This window comes from Cryptomeria japonica, chromosome 6 (assembly GCF_030272615.1).
Source record: "Cryptomeria japonica chromosome 6, Sugi_1.0, whole genome shotgun sequence".
In the NCBI taxonomy this organism is placed as follows: Eukaryota; Viridiplantae; Streptophyta; class Pinopsida; order Cupressales; family Cupressaceae; genus Cryptomeria; species Cryptomeria japonica.
The window spans coordinates 181,826,023-181,848,881 of NC_081410.1; positions in this window are offsets into that span (position 1 = coordinate 181,826,023).

The window sequence follows — 22,859 nt, forward strand, 5'->3', positions numbered from 1 at the left end:
TCACTTCAAATATTCTACTAGATTCCAATATCTGCATCTCGAACATCCAAAAATAACATCTTATAATTTTCTTACTTAAACCCTAATCCATCTTATTTTACTTTATACTACCTAATTTATATGTCAATTTACAATACTCAACTTCTTTAATTTTTCAAAATTAAAGCACTAAATAGTTACCAAAATAATGTGTCAAATAATGTCTCTACATATGCTATGTTCTCCTCTTATTGGATCATCCCTTCAAAACAATCACACATTGATATTCCTTACTAAAACTACGTTGAAAAACCAAATCACATTGGCAACGCGTCTCCAAAACGAAGATGGTAGCCATAAACATCACTCTTTTTTTTGTTTCTGATACATCAGAAAAGGATAATATACCCATAAACATCACTCTTACGCATGAATCCATGCAAAACTTTTTAGAAGTCTTCAGAAGCAATGTTTGTACGTCAAATTCAATCAGAGCAGGACACATAAACTTCCTTTAATACTGTTCGAATACTGCTCTAATAGCATTCAGCCGCAGTATTTGTATATTCAATATCTTGCTGCGGTTTTACGTTTTGATCGTCCATTCTGCTGGTCTTTGCATATCACCTGTTTTATCAACCCTAATAAAGTAAAAGAAAACCATGGGAAACATATGGGCATGTGAATTCTGAAACATTCTCCATTAAATTCCAAAGAGTTTTTAAATTCAAGTATAATGCCATATGATGCATGAACGTACCTTTAGTCGTGACCAGCTTTTCAATACTTTTCATCTCACTCATTTTCATGACTCTCCTGTTTTACAGACAAAATTAAGATCAATGACGTCGAATCATTGGGGGTGCAGAAATGACATGACCTAAATGCTTAAATCAAATCTGTGTCAAAACCCTAATGTAAATTGTGGGACCCTTAAATTCAATGATTGAATGCGAAAGACTCGTTTTCTAGTAAGGGGAGCAAAACTTTCTCACGTTTCTGTGTTGTTGTTTTTTCAGTTACATCAACGTAGGAGTCACACAGGGAACTTAGTGATAATGGAGCACTCCCCGTACCTGAAGGGACTTAAAAAAGAATGATAATGGCAGAGGGCAGGTATTGGAATGGACAAGCACAATGAAGTAAAGCACTCAGAGATCATGGCTCGTACGTCTGCATTTCAAATTGTTAATAGTTTTTGTAAGGATTGTGTCCCCACAAACAAGATGAAAGCTTCAATCCTTGGGTCCAACGTGGAATTCCTTTCCTTGTGGATAAGGATGCAAATGAAATCTCTGTAGTTAGCATGATGTTTGAGACGCGTAGTTAAGCAATAATCACGACCTCTCATGAGTAGACAAGCAATCAAAGGTTTTCACACGGATGTATTGTAATTATAGATTATTGTGATGAGGTGTGTCATTTTGGAGGTGCAATATAAAATTGTATATTCATGTCATTTTTTATTGAGTTTTGAGTTGGGTTGGTTTAATGTGATCATATATGGACAAATTATATACTTTTGGATAAAGTTGGGTTTTCATTTCTTTATATGTCATTTTTTTCTTTTCACATTCATTTTCGTTCATTTAATCTCATCTTTATATTCAATTCATTTCAATACATGTGCATGCACTTATACCAATGCTTTCACTAATCACATTGACATTAGTAGCATTGTTGTCCTAAGTCAACCCCACAACACGTAGGATTGATCCTACACAATGCAAAGTTGACCTAAACTTTGAACTCAACATTCAAATATGTGTCTATATACTCTAGATTAGGTATACATAGACACATTCATGTTGACCAAATGACTTGTCACTTATTATTGTTCACAAGACAAAAGTTGGTCAAGCAGGAGGTAAATATAAATGGGTGACTTGTTTGTTTGATTGTGTTCCCCACATTATAGTGGTAGGTAGATAATGGGTGGTAAAGATGTTGTTTGGATAGGATGTGAAGCTTGAAGAATGCATTAGGTGGCTATGTGTGCAAGTAGATTATTTTCTAAAATGATTAATTGATTGACAAGAAGAGAAGGTGGAGTAGGTGGACCCTTGCCCAAGATCTCCCTCACTAGATCATGGACTGTAGCCCAAAGCATGTTAAATTCTATCAATATTATCTATTAGGAGTTTGAAAGTGGATTTATTCCTTTACTAAAACTTGAATAGTTCAGCTGACTGAAATTTTTTGATTGAATTTTTTAAATGGATTGTTTTACTTAGTTGAATATTCTATTACATTCGATTGATTTGGTTGTGGGTATCAATTTTCTCATTGAATGGTTTGAAAATTGACAAGTGTTCTTATTTTTTACTATTTTGTTTTTTTTTCATCTTTTGCATTTTCAAACAAATAAAATAATCAATCTAATTAAATGAAAAAAATTGAGAGTTGATATCTACTCACCTATAAAAATAGTTTATTAGAGCTTAGCCTAGTGAAGATTTTTATATGGCATCCTGGTTGATTAATCTTCTCTCCTCCATTTTTAAATAAGAGATTGCCATCCTTGAGGCTAGTGTTCATAGTTTTCAAATAATCACATGATAATTAATCTGAAAATTACATTAAGTTTATTTGAGATTAAATAATTACTAGCATATGAAGATATACATAAATAATTGATGGCCAAGATGTCCTTGAAATTAATAGATATAAAATCATTTGTATCTTGGTGGATTCTTCTTGGTTTATAATTATTGTGATAGGACTTCTATAAAGCCCACACATGCTTCATGGTTTGTGTTTAATTTTTGGAATGGGAAACTTCTGGCATGTGAATTTTGTTAGAAGATTAAACCTAAGAAAGTAGGATGTTTCCCTTGAATCCCTTCTACATATTACAATATTAGTTCAACTTTAAGAACATCTATAACATCTATTAAAGGAAAAACATTTGATTTTAAAAGGTTAGAACATAATATTATGAGTTAAATAAGAAGATAAATTTATTAGCTACATCCTCCTCATTCTTCAGGAACATATCTTAGCCATCAACATGTTTTGAGAAAAGATGATGTTATTCTTTTTCTTAATGATATGCCACATAATATAACTTTGAGTAAATATGAAGCTTTTATATTGTGATAAAACTTATTCCCAACCTAACCAAGTGGACATGAATAACTATAATAAAGATGATAATCTCCCTACAAATATCCATCCCTCTCCATGTATTCATCCCTTTGGTCCTTCAAAGAATACTTACACAACAAAATTCAATGAAGTGTATAATGAAAGTCCTCCACTTTTGCAAACACACTATAAGGTTGGTTATGACATGATTTCTAAACAAGGATATGGTGGACATGGTCTTAGAAAGATGGAACATCAAAGTCCCTATAGAACCTCCTCTACAATATACTAGAGAAGGTGTAGGATTCTCCCCTTGCCCCCTTCCTTATCAATTGTTTTACAAAAAGCTAATTCTCCTATTCCACAAGAGACAAATCCTATCTATGCTGACACTCATTTAAATATACAAAGGGGAATATTTTGGAATCTTAAACATGATTAAAAATCACTTTTCCTTTCATAAAATTCACGAATAAATTTAAGCACAATGATGATAATAATTTTTGTCTCCTTCATCATAGTTACTCTCACTCTATTGTTGATTATAGATCTTTTAAAGAATTTGTTCAATATTTATGTGATAGGGCTCTTATTCATATAACACTCGATGCTAATCTTTTTCTAAATCTGACTTTGAATGTAGTGCCTTGCACTTCTTTAGATTTATTATGCTGCTCTTCACTATGTGATACTACTATCTTACCATTTGGGGGAATGGGGGGATATTTTTCATTCATGATGGTAAAATTTCATATACAATCATAGTTGGAAAGAAACATAATAGCCTAGTTATTCTCCTGTCCACACTTGGGAAAGAATAGTTTTCAATCTTTTCTCTTTTGTTCTAAGGATTCACTTTTTATTTTTTTGAGTTGCGTCTTTTATAAGTATATCCTTTCTATAATTTCATTTTCCTTCGTAAGTATTTTGGCTTATCTTAGAGGTGTGTATCCTTGATTAGGACCTCTTCCTTTCTTGAAAGTGTTTGTTTTTATAAATGAACTCTGCTTTGTGTCAAAAGTGTGTAATATTTTATCAAGATTCCACTTTCCTAGCAATAGGGAAGGTCTGCATCCTTGGTCTCCTTCCCTCTCATTGATTGAAGATGTTATATCTTTTAAATATCTTCTCTTGTAGGTAGATATATTTGGGAAAATATCTCTTCCTCATTCCTTGTAAAATCATGTATTCTTGAAAAGGATTCCTTGACACTTGTTGCAAGATATCTCTTTTACAATTGTCTCTCCCTTGCTGAAAAGAGTTGCATCCTCTTTCTATCTTGGAATGCATGTGCATTGTTTCTTAAAGGATATATCCTTTGTGGTGAAGGTGTTTATGATTGGTGTGTTTCTATTTCTACCTTAAGATATGAACATGGATCTATTTTGATATTTTAAGGAGGAGGAGTAATATGCATGGCCTCCTTGTTGCTTGTGTTGGTGTCACTTTAACACCCATTTCGCAGTAGACTTTTTGAATGACCTTGCAAATATAAGATTTTGTTTGTTAATCCTTGTATTGGTGTCACCAACACACATTTTGTAGTAGCATTTTTTATTGCCTTGCAAATTTAGTGGGTTTTGTTTGGTAATATTTGTGTATGCATGTTACAACATCCATTTTATAGTGGATTTTTTTATAATTTTTTAGAAAACATGATATTTTTCAGGATAATTCAACTAGCATAACACACCTTGCTGGCCCAATTTAGCTCTCCTTGTCACAAAGATCACACAAGATAATACACCTTGTTGTCAAGTGAAATTCATGCCCCCCACTCCCCCCCCCCCCTCTCTCTCTCTCTCTCCTGCCCTTTCCTTAGTGTATCTTCCATAGCTCTTTTTCAGACATATCTATGTCTTTTGCATTGTAAACATGATGTCATATGATGATATGGTAATTTGGGTCTCTATTATGAATATATGTACTATAGACACCTAAAATTGTCTAGTCTAATTAAATAAATATCTTTATTTATTTAATTACTTTAGCCTAATTCTTCTATTAATTAAATAAATCTTTATTTATTTAATTAATTCATTTATCCCCTTCTAGCCTTATTTCTCATTTAAATAAATACCTTTATTTATTTAAATTTTCCTTTTCCTAAATTAAATAAATATCTTATTTATTTAATTGATCCCACTTCCTCTATTAATTAAATAAATCTTTATTTATTTAATTAATTCATTAACCTTTTCTACCCATGACACATGTCATTCATCTCTTAATTCATACACTACCTACCCCTTTCATTATTTTATTATTTTCTTTACCTACCCTCTAATCATAGCCGACCTCTTTTACACCTCTCAATCTTATCCTTCCATTTCTTATAGTGTCTTCTATATAAGGAGATGCTTCCTTCATTATCAAATTCAATTACGACTCGGCTACACTACGCTTTTGAACTTTCATATGCGATCCTACTTACAACCCTATTGGACATGTGATGGTATAATCTTTGCGATTTCATTTGATTTGCATTGTCTTAGGTAATCTTCATATGTTATGGTGGATCTTTGTTGTTGTTAGGCTAGGGTTTTGTGGTTGAATTCATTTAGCCTTTCAATATTATTGTTGTTTCCATTTTCATCGTATACATTTTGGCATGCCCCGTGGGACATGGATTTTTGTTAGATCTATGTATTTTGTAGGTTTTCCTAACCATATATTATTGTTTTGTAAAACAATTTGGAGAATAACCTTGTGCAGCTAGGGTTTTGGACACAAAATCAAGATATTGGAGAGATTCGATCATATCTCACAAACAACCTAGAAATTTTGTACCAAATTTTTCTTACAAGTTGAAGAAAGTATTCAGAGCTCTCAAAGAAAAATTCAGATCTATTGGAGCATATTTAAAGTTTCTATGATTTTTTTATGAATTTTCATAAAAAATTAATTTTGAGAGAAAATGAGCGAATTTTTTGGATTTTCTTACATTTTTAGAAATCTCTCATAATTATACACAGGATCTTTTCTTTGTGATTTTAATCTTGATGCAAAATATTTCTTGAAAAATCGGATCTTTAAAAATTAGGGTTTTTCATTGTTTTGATCAGATCTCACAAATGGATTTGAATTTTGGCATCAAATTTTGTGTGAAGGTCAAGGACATTCTCAGAGATTGGAAGTAAAAAATTCAGAGTATTTTGAGAATATTTGAAATTTATATGAAGTTTTTATGTATTTTCATGAAAAATTAATTTTGAGAGCAAATTAGTGAATTTTTTGGTTTTTCTTATATTTTTGGGAAGCTCTCTGATTTATAAATAGACTCTATTTTTTTTTTTTTTTAAATTTGATGCAAAATTAGTCCTCAAAAATTGGATCTTTGAAAAGTAGGGTTTTGCATTATTTTGCTCATATCTCACAAACTGTTTAGATTTGTTGCAGGAATTATTTTATGCAGGTTTGGAAGACCATCAAGAGTGTCCAATAAAAATTCCAGATTTTTTGGATCCATTTTTCATTTTATATGAATTTTTTATGATTTTTCATAAAAAATTAATTTTTGGAGCAAATTAGCAATTTTTTTGGATTTTTTTTACATTTCTGGAAAGTTCTTGAAATTTATAGGTGGTATTTTTTTGTGATGAATCAAATCTTTGAATTGGTCAACAAAAAACATTGTTGAAGGCCCCTATTTCACAAAGTCTTTTGGATCTAAAATTTACCTAACTTGTGTGCTTGCAGGAAGGGGTGATCATTTGAAACAATCCAAACTACTAACAAATCTTTGTTGCAGGACCTTGGCAATGGTTTTTGATCTTTGATTGTGTGCCTTATTTTCATAGATTAGCAAACACTTCAATTGGTGAACTAAAATTGAACCAGTGTCCTTTATGTCTTGGGTAATAGGCTCTTTTTGTTTCATCTTTAGAGGGTTTATCTCCCCGTGTGGTCATTAGGACTACTAGTGAGGAGAGAACGACCCAAGTGGTAGCAAGGAAAACCCACCTCTTCCAAACCACTATAAATAATTGTATCCATGGTGAAAACTATGGATAACGTGTGCTGATTAGTTCATACCGACACTATGTCTCCCCATAAACCGATTTGATCAAATTTATTTGATCAGTTGTAGGGCATAACTCCTATCAGCTAGGAGCCTTCTGTATTTACAGAGCTGAAAGTGCCGCATGTATGGCCACACGAGTGGATGCCCTTACTAGCACCTCTTTGTTTTAGAAGCCAAAATCCTTCTAGTTGTTGGGGCAGGAGGTCGGACCTTTGGAGCAGCCCACACACATACAGTTCTTAGTAGAGATACAAAGTTCGCCACGGGGAGTTTTCGTGGGGACTGATGCTTGGCTGCCTTGAGAAGTGAGTGCCGAGGGTGGAGCTAGTGGAGTCAAGCATCTAAGTATCCACTCTGAATAGCGTAGCCTCATGTGGGAATCAACAACTATTGTCCTGACCAACCATAAGAATTGTGCTTGTCTTATTTTGAACAATCAAACATTCAAGACCAAACATCAAAACATTATGTCTTTTGTGTCTTCAAGTGTATGCAAAATAATTTTACATCAAACAACACACTTTCTTTTGAGTCATGTTGAGTCTAAACACTTACAAACATTGAGTCCTTATCAACATTGTGTTCTCTTGTCACAAAAAACAGTCAAAATTTCAGATTTGGTCACAACAACAACTTCACAAATTGGAAAAATTTATAGTCCAACAAACAAGAGCAATCAGTTTTAGAATTCTTGAGCTTCCTAAGTTATTTCTCTAGACTTTCATATAGCATTCAACCTGTCTTTGGGTCTCATAAAGTCCATCATTGCTTTACACCTTACATTACATTCATATTTGTCTAAACTTGAGTCAAAAGGTCACTTGATTGTCCTCATCTTACTTTGTCAACACATTACATACAACAACATTTTGCTAAGTGGTCCCTCATCAAGAACTATCACCTTTGGGTCTCATTTGGTCTTAGTTAGAGTCAAGGTCAACTTACCTCATCAAGAGAAACTATCATCTCTTTGGAAGTCACATCTACTCTACTACATACATATTTGGTCTTAGACTTTGGACATTGCAAGTAAACTTCAGATTCATTTACATTCCATCCAACTCTTGGTCTTCCATACTCTTTTCATGTTCATCTAGTCTCACAAATCTTGGTCAATACCTAGTTCATGGTTGAAACCCATTCCCAAAAATCTAGGAGAGAAACTAAAGAGGCTCAAGAGTCCGCAAACATGAGTTCCTATCAGTATGACAATGATATCTTTTTCAATTCTGATCATACTACATTACCTGACATGGACGCTTATAGAAACATTCCAAATGTTGAGCACATGGACACTACAAACAACAATGATACACACAATGACAATATGGACAACATTTCAGTACATTCAACAGAAGTGGAAGACTCCATTATGGATCCCCGTTTTAATCGATTGGTTGAGGAAATAATGAGGAGAGATAGACAATACTTCTTACAAGTGATGGCACAAAGTGGAGCCAAGATCCCTCATGATTTTGACATGTCTCAAATAATGGAAAATTGACCTTTGCAACAACCTTACCTCAACATGGATCAAAGGAGGCCTAATAGTGGAGGCAATAGAGGACCACATCTTGTGCCTGAATCACCATCATCTTTGTTTCAAAAACCAGAGGTCCCATACACACATGGTCAAGCATATGATACTCACCTTCGTAGACCATTATGGAAGTCTTATATAGAAAAATATGCTCAATCACATACCAATGCTAAGGATCAACCACCAAAGCAATTGGATATTCAAAGGCATGCTCAAAATTTGGACACAAGGAAACCCTGTGTCAAATTTGGGGGCAACACACTAGATCAAACTCATGACATGCCTATAGAGTATGGTATACATGGACAAAGCAGATATTCCATTCCTCACCATGACTCTATACCAAGTGGTCCATATACGTAACATCATTATAGACCTCCTCCATATGAACATGTGTATGATCAATATCATCCATATATGCAGCATGCTCCTCCACTCGGTGCTTCAGGCATGGGGTATGGCCCAAGAAGTCGGTCTCCACCTAAGAATAATTTGGAACAGCAAATCAAGGGCTTACAAAATAAAATGGAGCATATAAATACACCGAAGCCAACTTACACAATGAGAGACATATGTCCCTATCCATTTGACAAAAAGCATTCCAATGCCTCCATTTCCTACACACTTTGTGATGCCTAAGTTTAATAAGTACAGAGGAAAAGGGGATCCTAAGGCACACATAAGATAGTTTTTCACAGCTTGCAGAGGTAGCAGCAGAAGAGATATATTTGATGAGATTATTCCCACAGAGCTTAGGTGATCAAGCTATGGAATGGTTCTCCCAACTTCCACCTGGAATTAAGTCATGGGGTGACTTAGCTGAGGCATTTATACAACATTTCTCATACAACATAGAGACAGACATATCAGTCACTACTTTGTGCAACACCAAGTAAAAGGATGGAGAATCTTTTTCATCATTTTTACAAAGATGGAGAAATCTAGCCAGCAGATGCTCTTGTGAAATTCCACAAAAACAAATGGTAGAAATGTTCACTCAGAATTTTAACAAAGACATTGGTTATGATCTAAGAAAAGCTTGTTTGTCCACCTTCAAAGATGTCATTGAAAAAGGATTAGCGATAGAAAAGGTCCTAATTGAACAAGGAGTCATTAAGATATTCAAAGAAAACAAAGATGACTTTAAAGGAAAAGATAAGCCAAGATTTTGGAATAAAAACAAGAACACAGTCAATGATGGTGTTGTGGATGCCAATATGGTACGATCCAAAATCATTTTTTCTGGATCAAGCTCTATAAACAATCAAGTGAATACTCAAACAACTTCAAAGTCACGAAGGAAGTACACTCCATTGGGAGAACCACTTGAGTCGGTTTTCAAGAAGCTAGTGGCAAACAAGGTAATCACAGTTCTAGATTTTCCTCCTTATGAACCAAAGGTCAAACCAAATTGGTGGAATGATGATGAGTATTGAGAATTTTAGAAGAGCAAGGGTCATAAGATAGGAAATTGCCATCGACTGAAGAACATCATACAAGACCTTATTGATAGAGGTGACATTGAGATAGAAGGACATTCATCCAATCAAGAACATGAGATGTTTAAGGAACCATTCCCAAAGCATGACAAGGGAAAAGATACAGCCACAGATGACCAAACCAACTATACCAGAGCATCCTATAACTATGATTCAAATATCAATCATATTTCAATGGACAATTATGTCTCTACCATTATCATCAAGGACAAAATGCCTAAGAATTCTACCCAAAGACCCAAGATCGTCCTAAAAGGCATTGGATCTTCTTTCAGACCTACCTCTGAATGTAATGTTACAACTCATTGAGGTAAATTCACTTTGCAAGGTGCTCCAGCCAAAAACATAGCTTCCTCATCAACCAAACCTGAGTATGACCTTGTAGAACAGTTGGGGAAGACACCCGCACTTATTTCCATCCTTGAGATTTTACGCATATCCCCCACACATAAAGCTATTCTTGACAAAATCTTGAGAGACATTGCTGTCCCTACTGATCTGAATGTGGACCAGTTTCAGGCCATGGTGGGATACCTTTCTGTTCCACACTCCCTTACATTCACAAAAGCCGATGACGCCTTCATAAGTCAACCACATAATGCGCCTTTACACATTGAAGCCTTCATACACAAACATCAAATAAAACGAGTCCTGATAGATGGAGGAGCAGGTCTAAACATTTGTACATTAAGCACCATTAAACAATTGGGATATTCTGATAAAGCTGTGAATTCTACAAACAAAAATATCATCAAGGCATATGATGATGAAGAGCGTTCATCCAAAGGCACAGTCACCTTGCCTCTCAGAGTTGGGCCAATTATGAAAGATGTGGTTTGTCAAGTCCTAGACCTAGATCTCACATACAATATATTACTAGGACATCCTTGGATTCATGAAATGAGGGCAGTCCCATATACATATCACCAATGCATTAAGTTTCCTCACAACGGAGTTGAGATAACAGTTAATGGTGATCCTAATCCATACATATACTGCAATAACTTGAGACCAAAAACTAAGATGATCATTCTGAGTAATAGGGAAGTTGTCCCTTCTTCTGCGTACATTGATCCGGAATCATTAAAACCTTCGACATCAAAACAAGGTGAGCTTAAAGGGAAATTTCAGGACAAGGGCATGGGTGAATACACTTTGAATCAAACCATGTGCTTACAACAAGTTATGAGTTCACCAAAAGAATACAGACGACCACATCCTAATAAGCAAGTATCCATCATTATACTCAAATGGGACCCTACTATCTTTCAAAGTTGGGGTGAATTGGAAGAAGAAGACTTATACAACATGCTTTACAAAGACCTTGAAAATGATACACAAGATCACATTAGCATACCATGTGAAAAGTATGGCAAAGGATTCAAGATCCTACAAAAATTTGGGTATGATGGCAAAAGTCCTCTTGGCTTAAGGAAGGAAGGCATCATTGAACCTTTACAACCTGAATTGACATTAAAAAAGGAACGCTCGAAGGGACTTGGTTTCATGACTTCTAAGATCCACACTCAAAAGATAGGAGAAGCATTACAAATCAAAGTTGCCAAAATTCAACAAGAGAATCGCTATTCCATAGACTCCAATGAATTAGAATGGGATTCAGACAAATCCTCCAGTGACTATGAACTCATTGAGACATTCAGAGAACCAGATGAACCCATAGAAGAAGAGGAATTTTATAAAAAATTCAAAGTTGGTCAAGAAACAACCTTTGAGGATTCCACATAGTCCTTGTCTCTAGGTTCTAGGTCAAAATCACAAAGAATGAGAACACCTATCCTGGAATGTGCTACTAGTGATGACCATTTGGATTCGTTCACGATCGAGATAGATGAGGAGAGTGCCAATGATGACCTCGATGACTACATCAACATACCTGAATATAACTGCATTTTCACTCTTAGCCCCACTAACTTCGAAGACATCAAAGGCCTTCCACTTGTTCACCACCAACTCATTGACTGGGACCATGAAGGACCTGCATAGTTTGATAAATTCCAAAATGATGAGGCCTTCATTGATTATCTAGGCATACGAGATGATCTTCCCCTTGGGGACCATAAGGTAGGATACACTATAGAACTCAATAGCATGGCATATTTTGGTGAGGGCGTCAGGCCTTCCAGTCGCAAAAACATAAAAATAAAAACAAATCAAGGGTCTTATGGTGAAAACCATGTTGTGGCGCTGTCTGACCCCAAAAAAGTAAAAGGAAAGGATGTATCTGAGGGTGAAAACCTCTCTGAGGCACCTGAGGATGGAACACTCGACATTCTCCCAGCATCATATGAGGAAAAGTCATCCATGTTGGTAGAGGAGACTATCAAAACAAACATTGGTATAGAAGAAAGTCCACATAACATATTCGTGTGTCAATCTTTGACAAAGACAGAAAGATCAAAGTTCATAAGTTTCTTCACAGAGTGACAAATCAATTTTGAATGGTCATACACTGATATGCCTAGATTGGATCCGGATTTGGTAATGCATCATTTGACAGTTAAACTGGGGGCAAAACCAGGAAACAAAAATTAAGAAAGATGCATCCACAAGTGGCATTATTAGTCAAGGCAGAGCTTGAAAAATTATTGGATGTCAGATTCATACGCCCAATCAAATATCCTGAATGGATCTCCAACTTAGTGCCTGTTAGTAAACTAGATCATAGCATCAGGATATGTACAGACTTTAGAGACATCAACAAAGCTTGTCCTAAGGATGACTTCCCATTACCAAACATAGATTTGATTGTAGATCTCACATCAGGTCATGAAATGTTATCTTTGATGGATGGATTCTCTAGTTATAATCAAATAAAAATCGCATCCAAGGATCAACACAAAACAACATTCACTTGTCCTTGGGGAACTTTCTGTTGGAATGTCATGCCCTTTGGGCTAAAAAATGTAGGCGCTACATATCAAAGAGCCATGACTACTATCTTTCATGATCTCATGCACGTTACTATGGAAGATTATGTTGATGACCTCTTGGGCAAATTAGTAGACAAAGATACACATTTGGACATACTTTCAGTCATCTTTGATCAGTTGGAAAAATACAGAGTAAGATTAAAGCCTAAGAAATGTGTCTTTGGAGTAACCTCCGAGAAGCTCCTAGGATTCATTGTATCAAAAAGAGGAATCGAAGTCGATCCAGCAAAAGTCAAGGCCATCCTAGAGATGCAACCACCATGAAATATCAGTCAACTGTGATCTTTGTAAGGGAGACTCTAGTCCATAGGAAGATTCATAGCGCAACTTGCAGATAAATGTAATCCTTTTCAGCACCTGCTACATAAAAACATCAAATTCAGATGGGATGATAACTGTCAACAGGCTTTCCAGATACTCAAAGATTATCTTTTGAATCTGCCAGTTTTGATGCCACCAGTTCCAGATCAACCTCTATTACTATACATATCAGCTACTTCAACAACACTGGGGGCACTCTTAGCACAACAGGTTGCTGAGGGTAAAGAAAAGGCAGTATACTACATCATTCGCACCTTGGTGGGATATGAGATAAACTACACACCAATTGAGCGTGCATGTCTCGCTGTGGTCTTTGCTTTGCAGAAATTATGATATTACATGCTAACTCATAAAACTAAGTTGGTTGCAAGGATCGATCCATTGAAATACCTTCTCAACAAAGCAACACTTACTGGGCGACTAGCCAAATGGGTGATGCTCCTGAGTGAATTCGACATCGAGTATGTGAACAGAAAAGCAATAAAAGGACAGGCTATCGCAAATCAATTAGTTGATGCTCCCATGATAGATGATGTTCCTCTAACTTCAGAATTCCCAGATGAATCCATCTTGACAGTGTCACGTGCAAAGCCTTGGCATCTGTACTTTGATGGCTCATACACACAGCATGGGGCAGGAGCTAGCATCTTGTTCATAACTCCTCAAGGGGAATCTATACCAAAATCATATCGATTATCATTTCCCTGCACTAATAACATAGTGGAATACGAAGCATTAACAACTAGATTACGGATTGCAGTTCAGTGGAAGATCTAGGAACTTCATGTTTTTGGGGACTCTCAACTTGTGATTCGTCAAACAACTGATGACTACCAAACAAAGGATGAGAAAATTAATGCCTTACAAAAGAATGGTGGATGACCTGAAACAAAATTTCATGAAGATAGACTTTGAGAAGATACCAAGAGAGCAGAATCGAGCTACAGATGCTATAGCTACAATTGCTTCACTAATCGATCTACCACAGAATGAGACCCGCTATGAGTTCTTGGTGGAAAACCTTTTGGTTCCCTCATATGAGATCACTCCTACTGAGATGATATGTATTGTCGATCCTGAGTCCCAGTTATATGGTCCCATTTTCACATACCTTAGTGACAATACCCTACCTCTTGACCTATCCAATAACCAACGTCGCACTTTCATTCACCAATCTTCTCTATATGTCATTTTAGCCGATATCTTATACCATCGAGGTCTAGATGGCACTCTTCTTAGATGTTTAGAAGGGGATGAAGCTCAAATTGTGTTACATGAAGTTCATGAAGGGATATGTGGTCCACATTCTAGTGGTCCTACCTTAGCCAAGAAACTCATTCGGACTGGATATTACTGGCCCAATATGGAAAAAGACTCATATCAGTTTGTCAAGAAATGTAAGTAGTGTCAAATTCATGGAGACCTCATTCATGCACTAGCACAAGAACTTCAACCAATTGTGACTCCTTGGCCCTTTTGTCAGTGGGGACTTGATCTCATCGGCAAGATTCACGTTCCTTCTTCCAATGGTCATAAATTCATCATCACTGCCACAGAGTATTTCACAAAATGGATCGAAGTGGTGCCTCTTACACAAGTCACTGGAAAACAAATTGCTACATTCATTCTCAACTATATCATTTGTCAATACGATATTCCTGTTTCCATCATCACTGATAACAGGCATCCCTTCAAAAATAAGGATGTTCGTGAACTCTGTGACTGCTTCCATATTACCCCCAAGGTAATGGTCAAGCTAAGGCATCTAATAAAATAATCCTTAAAATCTTGAAAAAGACAGTCGACGATGCTGGCCATAATTTTCATATCCAACTTAATCCCTCACTTTGGGCTTCCGCACAAGCGCCCGAACACCTACAGGAGATACACACTATTCACTTGTCTACGGCACTGAAGCTATCTTTCCTATTGAGGTCGAGTTACCCTCTTTACGAGTCTCTTTGCAAAACATTATAAGTGATGAAGACTACAGGGTCTCTCTCTTACAAGAACTTGAACTATTGGATGAACGAAGACAAACTGCTTTTAATCATCTCAAGGCTTATCAACAAGGAATGACTCATAGCTACAATCATAAAGTCAAGCCTCACACATTTGAGGTAGGTAACTTAGTTCTCAAAGAAAATCCTAAAAATCAGCAAGATAGAGAGAAGAAGGGCAAGTTCGAACCAAACTGGCTTGGTCCTTACATCATCACAATAGCATATGGATTGGGTGCATATCAGCTCTCAACCATAGAGGGTGAACCTTTGGAGGATCCTATCAATAGCATGCACCTTCGCAAGTTTTACACATAGCTCGTCAGAGTATCCTAGTTCAAAAATAAAATAAAATAAAAATAAAAAAAATTCAAAAATACAAAAAAATCAAAAAAATCAAAAAAGTAAAGAAAAACATTTCGTCCAATGGTGAAAACCACTTTGGTGGCACCCTGGGAAAGTACCATGGTGAAAAATGGGTCACCAGCACCATGCGTAGAGACATTGCTCCTCTCTCCTTCAAGATTCCATCTCATCCTTTCACTTTGCACATATTCACAACCTATCCATCCATCATAAACTTACCCATTCCCATCATGGCTTGTTATTGATCTACCCAAGATTGGTTAGCCATTCATAATAACCCCCTTTTTCACCCCTTTCCATCCATAATAAATCAGCTCCTATCTATGGCTAAGGCAAATCCTACGTCTAGTAATGGGTGTGGAACTGAGAGCATCGCCTGTTCTGAGGAGTACAGTTTCTTCCACTTTTCTTCAGTCTATTCGCGCACAATCCACAATAAAGAAGCATTCGCATCATAAATACGCAATAAAGTTTCGTCTTCTCCGCAATAAAGTATCAGTTGCATGGATTCAGTTAGTTTTAGATGAGACACAACAACAACAATGGGCTTCAACAAATCAAATCTTTCAACAGACTCAGACAACATATGGTTCAGTGCTATCTATCCTTTTTGTGAAAGTAAACATTGTGACCACAATCAAATAGACTTATACAAGTGACAAGAGACACTAACTTGAGGACTTCAGTGGATGTTGGTGTCAAGTCTTGGTTTTGTTTTGATTTTATCTTTTGGTGACATGTCTTTTAGCTTTTCCAGGATGTCTCTAACTAGAGATTCTATCTCCAAGATGTCTTTGACTAGAAAGGCAAGGATGGGGTATCGTCACTTATTTTTATTTGCTGTCTGTGGATTGTCTCGTAGTAATGCTATGACTTGTCCAAGGATATGAAGATACTGAGAGTCTAGTGTGAACTGGGGCATTCCTTGTTTGTGACTATCTTATCTACATGCAAATAGGTACAATGACTTTCTGGGTCGAACATATGCCTTGATTGTCATAACCTACTTGCCATAATAAAGTTCAATGATGATAATGCACAAGAAGCTCTTTCACTTTCATATCTTCTATCTTCCATCCCCCTTTCTTGATTGACTTCCATCGTCCTTCTTGAGTCCGTGTAGCCTACTATCACATGACTGAGTATAATGACATGCCAAAAATATTTGCATTTCATGTAGTTGCACTTGCATTACGACGTGTTAAAAGTTCATACATACATATAGATATCACAATTGCATCACATCCTGCACACAACACATGTTAGCACATCTTACATTCTCATCATGTAAATAGTTATTTGCATTCTCATATTCATCTGCATTTCATACATTCACATTTGCATTGGCATAACATATTAAAAACATAAAAGAACAAAAATATTGCATTGCATCATATACATATTTGCATCCATATCATAAGCATCACATAGAAACATACATCATGAAACATCTCATCACATAGGTACACATGCATATAGCTGTTGCAAAGATGAATCATCTCATATATATATAATCATAAGTGTCATGATACAATGATGTCAAAATCATATGGCTACAAATCACCCTAAGGTGTCTACATCATCATACAAAAATGGTACAAAACTGATACATAGGGAGCCCTCTAAGGCTATGATGAACTCCCTCCCTCAGAGCCACCTAGCCTCGATGGAGTCTGAGCCCTGGAAGGACCTACCCCGAGATCATCTCTCCTGTCCCCTCTATCTAGTGGTGGTGGAGGACCCATAACCCCACCGCTGGATGCTTGTCTCCTCTGACTCCCTCTAGTAACTGTCGCTATCCACGATGGTCTGCGGAAGCTCCTCGCCCGCTTCTCTGGTGGCACTGCCTCGTAGTATAGGTCTCGCCAATAACCTATCTCCTCCCCTACCCGTAGAACATAGGCGTATCCAGCCCCTATGTCCTCTGCCACCTTCCTTCGCCTCTGTGTAGCGCTGAATAGCCTGATCCCTCTCTTGCTCAGTGTCCCTCAGCTATCTCCTGATTCTAGCTATATCTCGCTCTAGATACTGCATCTCATTTTCCTATCCCTGGCAGATCTCCCTTAAGATTAGTAGCTCATCCTCCCCCATCCTGCAGTTAATCCTCATGTCACCCTATCCGAACATAGGAACCCACTAATAACTCCTGCCAATACTGCTGGTAGTGCCAATCCAGTTTGTGTCATTGTGTCCCATGCCATGTGTCCAGCCCTCATCTCCTGTCCTGGATCCGGAAACACTCGTCTCAGTGCATCCTTGTCTCTATCTCGATCGTAGGGAACTAACTCTACATCGATCAGTATCCTCAGAATCCTGTAAACATCCTCTAAGGTGACTATCATCTCACCCATTGGCAAATGAAAACTATAAGTCTCTGAGTGCCATCTCTCAGCTAGCGCAATCAGCAACCCCATGTTCGCCCGCAACTCAGGCACATATAGAATATGTTGCAGGCCCATAGCCTTAATTGTTTCTCTCTCCTTGACTATCAGCTCTCCTCGCAAACTTTGAGTCGATGGGAATCTCTCCCATGACTCCAACATAGGTAGGTACTCCTGCAGTCAAGCAAATCAAACTGTGTCAGTTAAAGTGGTATTCCATGTTCATCATGTAAAATATTGCTTATTATTCTAAGTGCTTATGATAATCTATCCTAGTGACACTCACTTTTCATCACAAAGTGTTGCTTCTATCCTAGTGGCACTCACTGTTCATCACAAAGTGTTGCTATTGATCCTAGTGGCACTCCTTGTTCATCACAAAGTACTATGTATTTTGCACTCCCTGTTCATCACAAAGTGCTGCTCATATTTGCACTCCTTGTTCAACACAAAGTGCTACTCATATTTGCACTCCCCGTTCATCACAAAGTGTTGCTCATATTAGTACTCCCTGTTCATCACAAAGTGCCTCGATCTATCATATCCTAGGGCCTTTGCTTTAGTGTATCCTCTTGAGTAGTTTCCTAATTGGCAACATATGTTCTATCATAGAATTGTCAATCCTAGCCCTATTTTCTATTCTAGTCTTCCCTAGAGGACCTGCTTGATTGTCTCCTCTCAGTAGCTTATCCAATCGACAACGTATGTTCATCATAGAACTATCAATTCGCCCTAGAAGACATAAACACACATTTATGACATAAACGCGCTTACATACTGCACATACGTGTCTGCACAACACAAACACGCCTGGCCAACCCAGACGCGCCTGGCACCAGCACAAACGTGCCTTAGCATTTTTTGACCTTGTTTGACATATTCTAAAAGAAATTTAATGTGCTACTTGACATGAATTTATGACAACAATTAATGCACCAAAGTACAAGGAGGTTTTGTGGTACTTACAGACTCTCCTACATCTATTGTGTCATGCCCAACTTTTGGGCATGAACGGAATAATTTTTTTTTTTTAAATACTTAATTTAGTACAACTAACTTAATTAAATTAATGCAACTAGTTTGGTCTTAATTATGTTTCAAATAAATCAAGCAACTAAATTAATGAGGTAATAAATAATCTAAGTTATAAGCAAGCTAATATTTCTCAAAAGGGTTTATCACTAATCTTCCATTTATGAATATTTAAACTCTCTTAGCAACTTAACCCCAAACTTAATACATGATCTTTAAATTAAATGACCAATAGTCTCTTATAGTTCTTAAATTATAGTGGGTCTAAAATTAATTTATCCTAGCTCTTAGAATTAAGTAATTCTAAGTCATTTATAACAATATACGAAATTTGTCTAAAATTTGATTAACGGGGTTAATGGGGTCCATAATGAAATTTTATCCTATAAAAGACACTTAACGCTTGACCAAAATATATAGTTAACTTCACTCAGGATAAATGCTAACAAGGTGTCCCTTTTTTTTCAAAAAAAAAAAAAACAATAAATCCTTTGATATTATATTATAATATGAAATTTCCTAAAGATGGAATTATACCTTTATATTTTGTTATTCCCATACACATATTTTTCTATAAATACATTTAAATACTTCTTTAACTTGACACTCATCTACAATTCATTTGTTTATTTATTTATCTATATTTTTTTTTTAAGAACATATCTATGTGAGAAGAGTAGGCACCCCCTTCTTTTTTTTTATTTTATATAAAGAAATATACCCATGAAACCCACACATATCTTATTTAAAGTCTAAGTGTGTTTTCCCTAACCAGAAACTAGGGTTAGGGCTTGGGTATTATAACTTACACATATATTTTTATTTTTTCTATTTTTTTCTCTAACTAATAGCATTCTGCCCTAACCCAAAAATTGGGTTAGGGCTTTGTGAGTGTGTGTGTGTGAGAATGTAGGTCGTAGGGTTTGGGCGGCGGCCAAAGGCGAGAGCAGCGTTCTCTATCTTACCCACGGCGGTGCGCAGGGCCGAACTGAGAGCTCTGTCCATGGCGGAGGAAGGGAGAGGGGAGCGCCGGCGGAGGTACCCGGACGCCACTATGTTCCCCACAGTGACGGCCGAGCGCCGCCCACTATGGGTAAACACAGTGGCGGCCGGGCGCCGCTCCACTGTGGTTACCCATAGTGGGCAGCCCCGTGCCACCACTGTGGTTGCCCACAGTGGCGGTCGCCGTGTTGTCCACTGTGGGAAACCACAGTGGCGGCCCGCGCTGTGCCGACCATGAAAAAAAAACAGGGTTTGGCTCTAAAAAAATATAAATGCCCGATTTTTATTTTGCAGAAGTTTAATAATATATTTTTTTTGTTTTTTTTTAAAAAGTTTTCTTTACTTTTAAATGTATTTATCATATATATATATATACATATATATATATATATATATATTTATATATGTATGAATATATATATATATATATATATATATATATATATATATATATATATATATATATCTATATATATATATATATATAAATATATATGTGGGTGTAAATATCTCTTTCATTTCATTTAAAAGATATGTAAGTCCCAGATTAATACTTTTTTTAAATATATATATATATATATATATATATATATATATTGACATGCAGAGATCTAATAATCGATTTGCAACATAAAAAAAGTTATAATATACATTTCTAGTTGTCAATAAATAGATCTGGAATTCCGCCCTTGTCATTTATTTACAAAACTCAAACTAATCATTTCTTTAGTATATTAGATCTAGTTTTTTTTAGAGGAAGGAAGATAACTAGTTTGTTTATTTGCTTTAAGCATTCTGATGCATTCTAAACAGAAATCTTAAAATGTAATTTTCTTTTGGTAAACAAATTAAATCTAAAAACTAAATGCTAATAATTTTTTTTTTTGATAAAATAGCTACTACATTAGGATTTATTTTCTGCACTAAATGGGAAAAGTAAATGACTGATTTATTTATTTGCAGCAGCATAATAACATAAAAGAACATGTAGTAACAAACAATTTTTTTTTTCTATTTTTTTATTTATTTTCAGAATACACAAAAATGCATCTACTTTTTTGTAAAACATGAAGATTTAAATGCAAACTAATACATTTCTTTTTTTTTTTTTGCAAAACTAACTCAAGTAGGAAAATTATATATTTCTATAGCAAATGTAATTACAAAGTATATATGAATACAAATGGGTTTGAAAACCCAACAATATTTTCCCTTCCATGGTAATATGAATAAAATAATACATTTCCTTTCTTTTGGAAAATAAATACAACAATGACTCTATCCTTTTTTTTTTTTACAAACTTCAATATAAAATACATTTGTCTTTTAAACTTTTCTGCAACATAAAATAGCAACAACACTCTTTATTCTTTCCTTTTCCATCCCAAGCAACCTGCAATAAAACACAACTTGACCATGGAGAGCTCACCTCCCAGCCTAGGCTTACTAGAAGCCACCCCCAAGCTTGGAGAACCAAGTTCTAGACGGGTTACAAACAAGCATAGAACACAACAAATAGGGCAACCACTCAACATACATCTTCCCATCCCAAGCTACACTTTCACCACATTTTGTGATGATCATTCCATGAGTGGAAGTGGACCAAGTACCATCGGGGAGATTGCAAGCCAAAAATTACAACTCAAGCAACCTCATGGCAATACAAAATACAACAAAGATACATCTCCATACCTTATGCCCCCCAAAGGCTCAAAGGCCATATTTTCTCCCCTTATGACCCCCAAATGCATACACAAGGCTATGCAGCAAGGGTCACAAAGGACACCCTTGAGATCACTCTCCATAAGGTGAGCCTCTCACCCAAGGCTGTCATACTCCTTCCACCCCAAGACCATCCTACTCCCCCAAGAGTAGGAGATCTTGGACACTCCCAAAAAAAACAAGAACACATAAACAAAACATAGAAATGAAAACTACCTTTTTTTTTTTTCTCCAACAACAATTTACATAAACACATCTCTTTCAACAAGCATTTCTTTCCTTCAAAAAAACAACATAAACAACATAAATAAGAGGAAATAAAACCAACCTTATTCTGCCAATAGATATGTTAGATTTAGTTGGGGATGAGCTGCCCAAATCCACACAAACTTTTCTCCAATCCTTCCCAAAAATTCTATTCTACTAATTTTCAAAACAATGCATCTCCAACAATGGAGAGTGGGTGATTACTCACTAAGTCCCTAATCCTTTCCTAAGAAGGCCTCTCACACACTTCCCAACCCCTTGGGTGAGGTGAGAGTTCCCATTGGTTGCTCTTCCCAAACTCTTACACATTATTGAAACTGGAAAGGGAAAAGGTGAGAGAAGGTGGGGAAGAGAGTTTGACATCAAAAGGGAAGGTTGTCTATCCTAGGAGGAACTTTCTAAGTTGAATTTTCGCTCACCTTGGAAAAACCACTTTTTGAGGTGACTAAACAGTCACATGGGAGTAGCCACATGTTTCAAAATACCCCTAACCCATAGGTATACCCTTTGGACCTTTGGAAAAGCCCTAAAACTGACCCTAGGAGTCCTTTTAACCCCTTAGAAACCCAACTGAAGTTTACCTACGGGTCAAACCTGAGTTGACCACTCCCAAGACTCCCTACCCAAGGCAAATTTGGGACCACACTCATGTGTTTGAATGGCTTTGGTAGAAACAAAACTCCCTCCA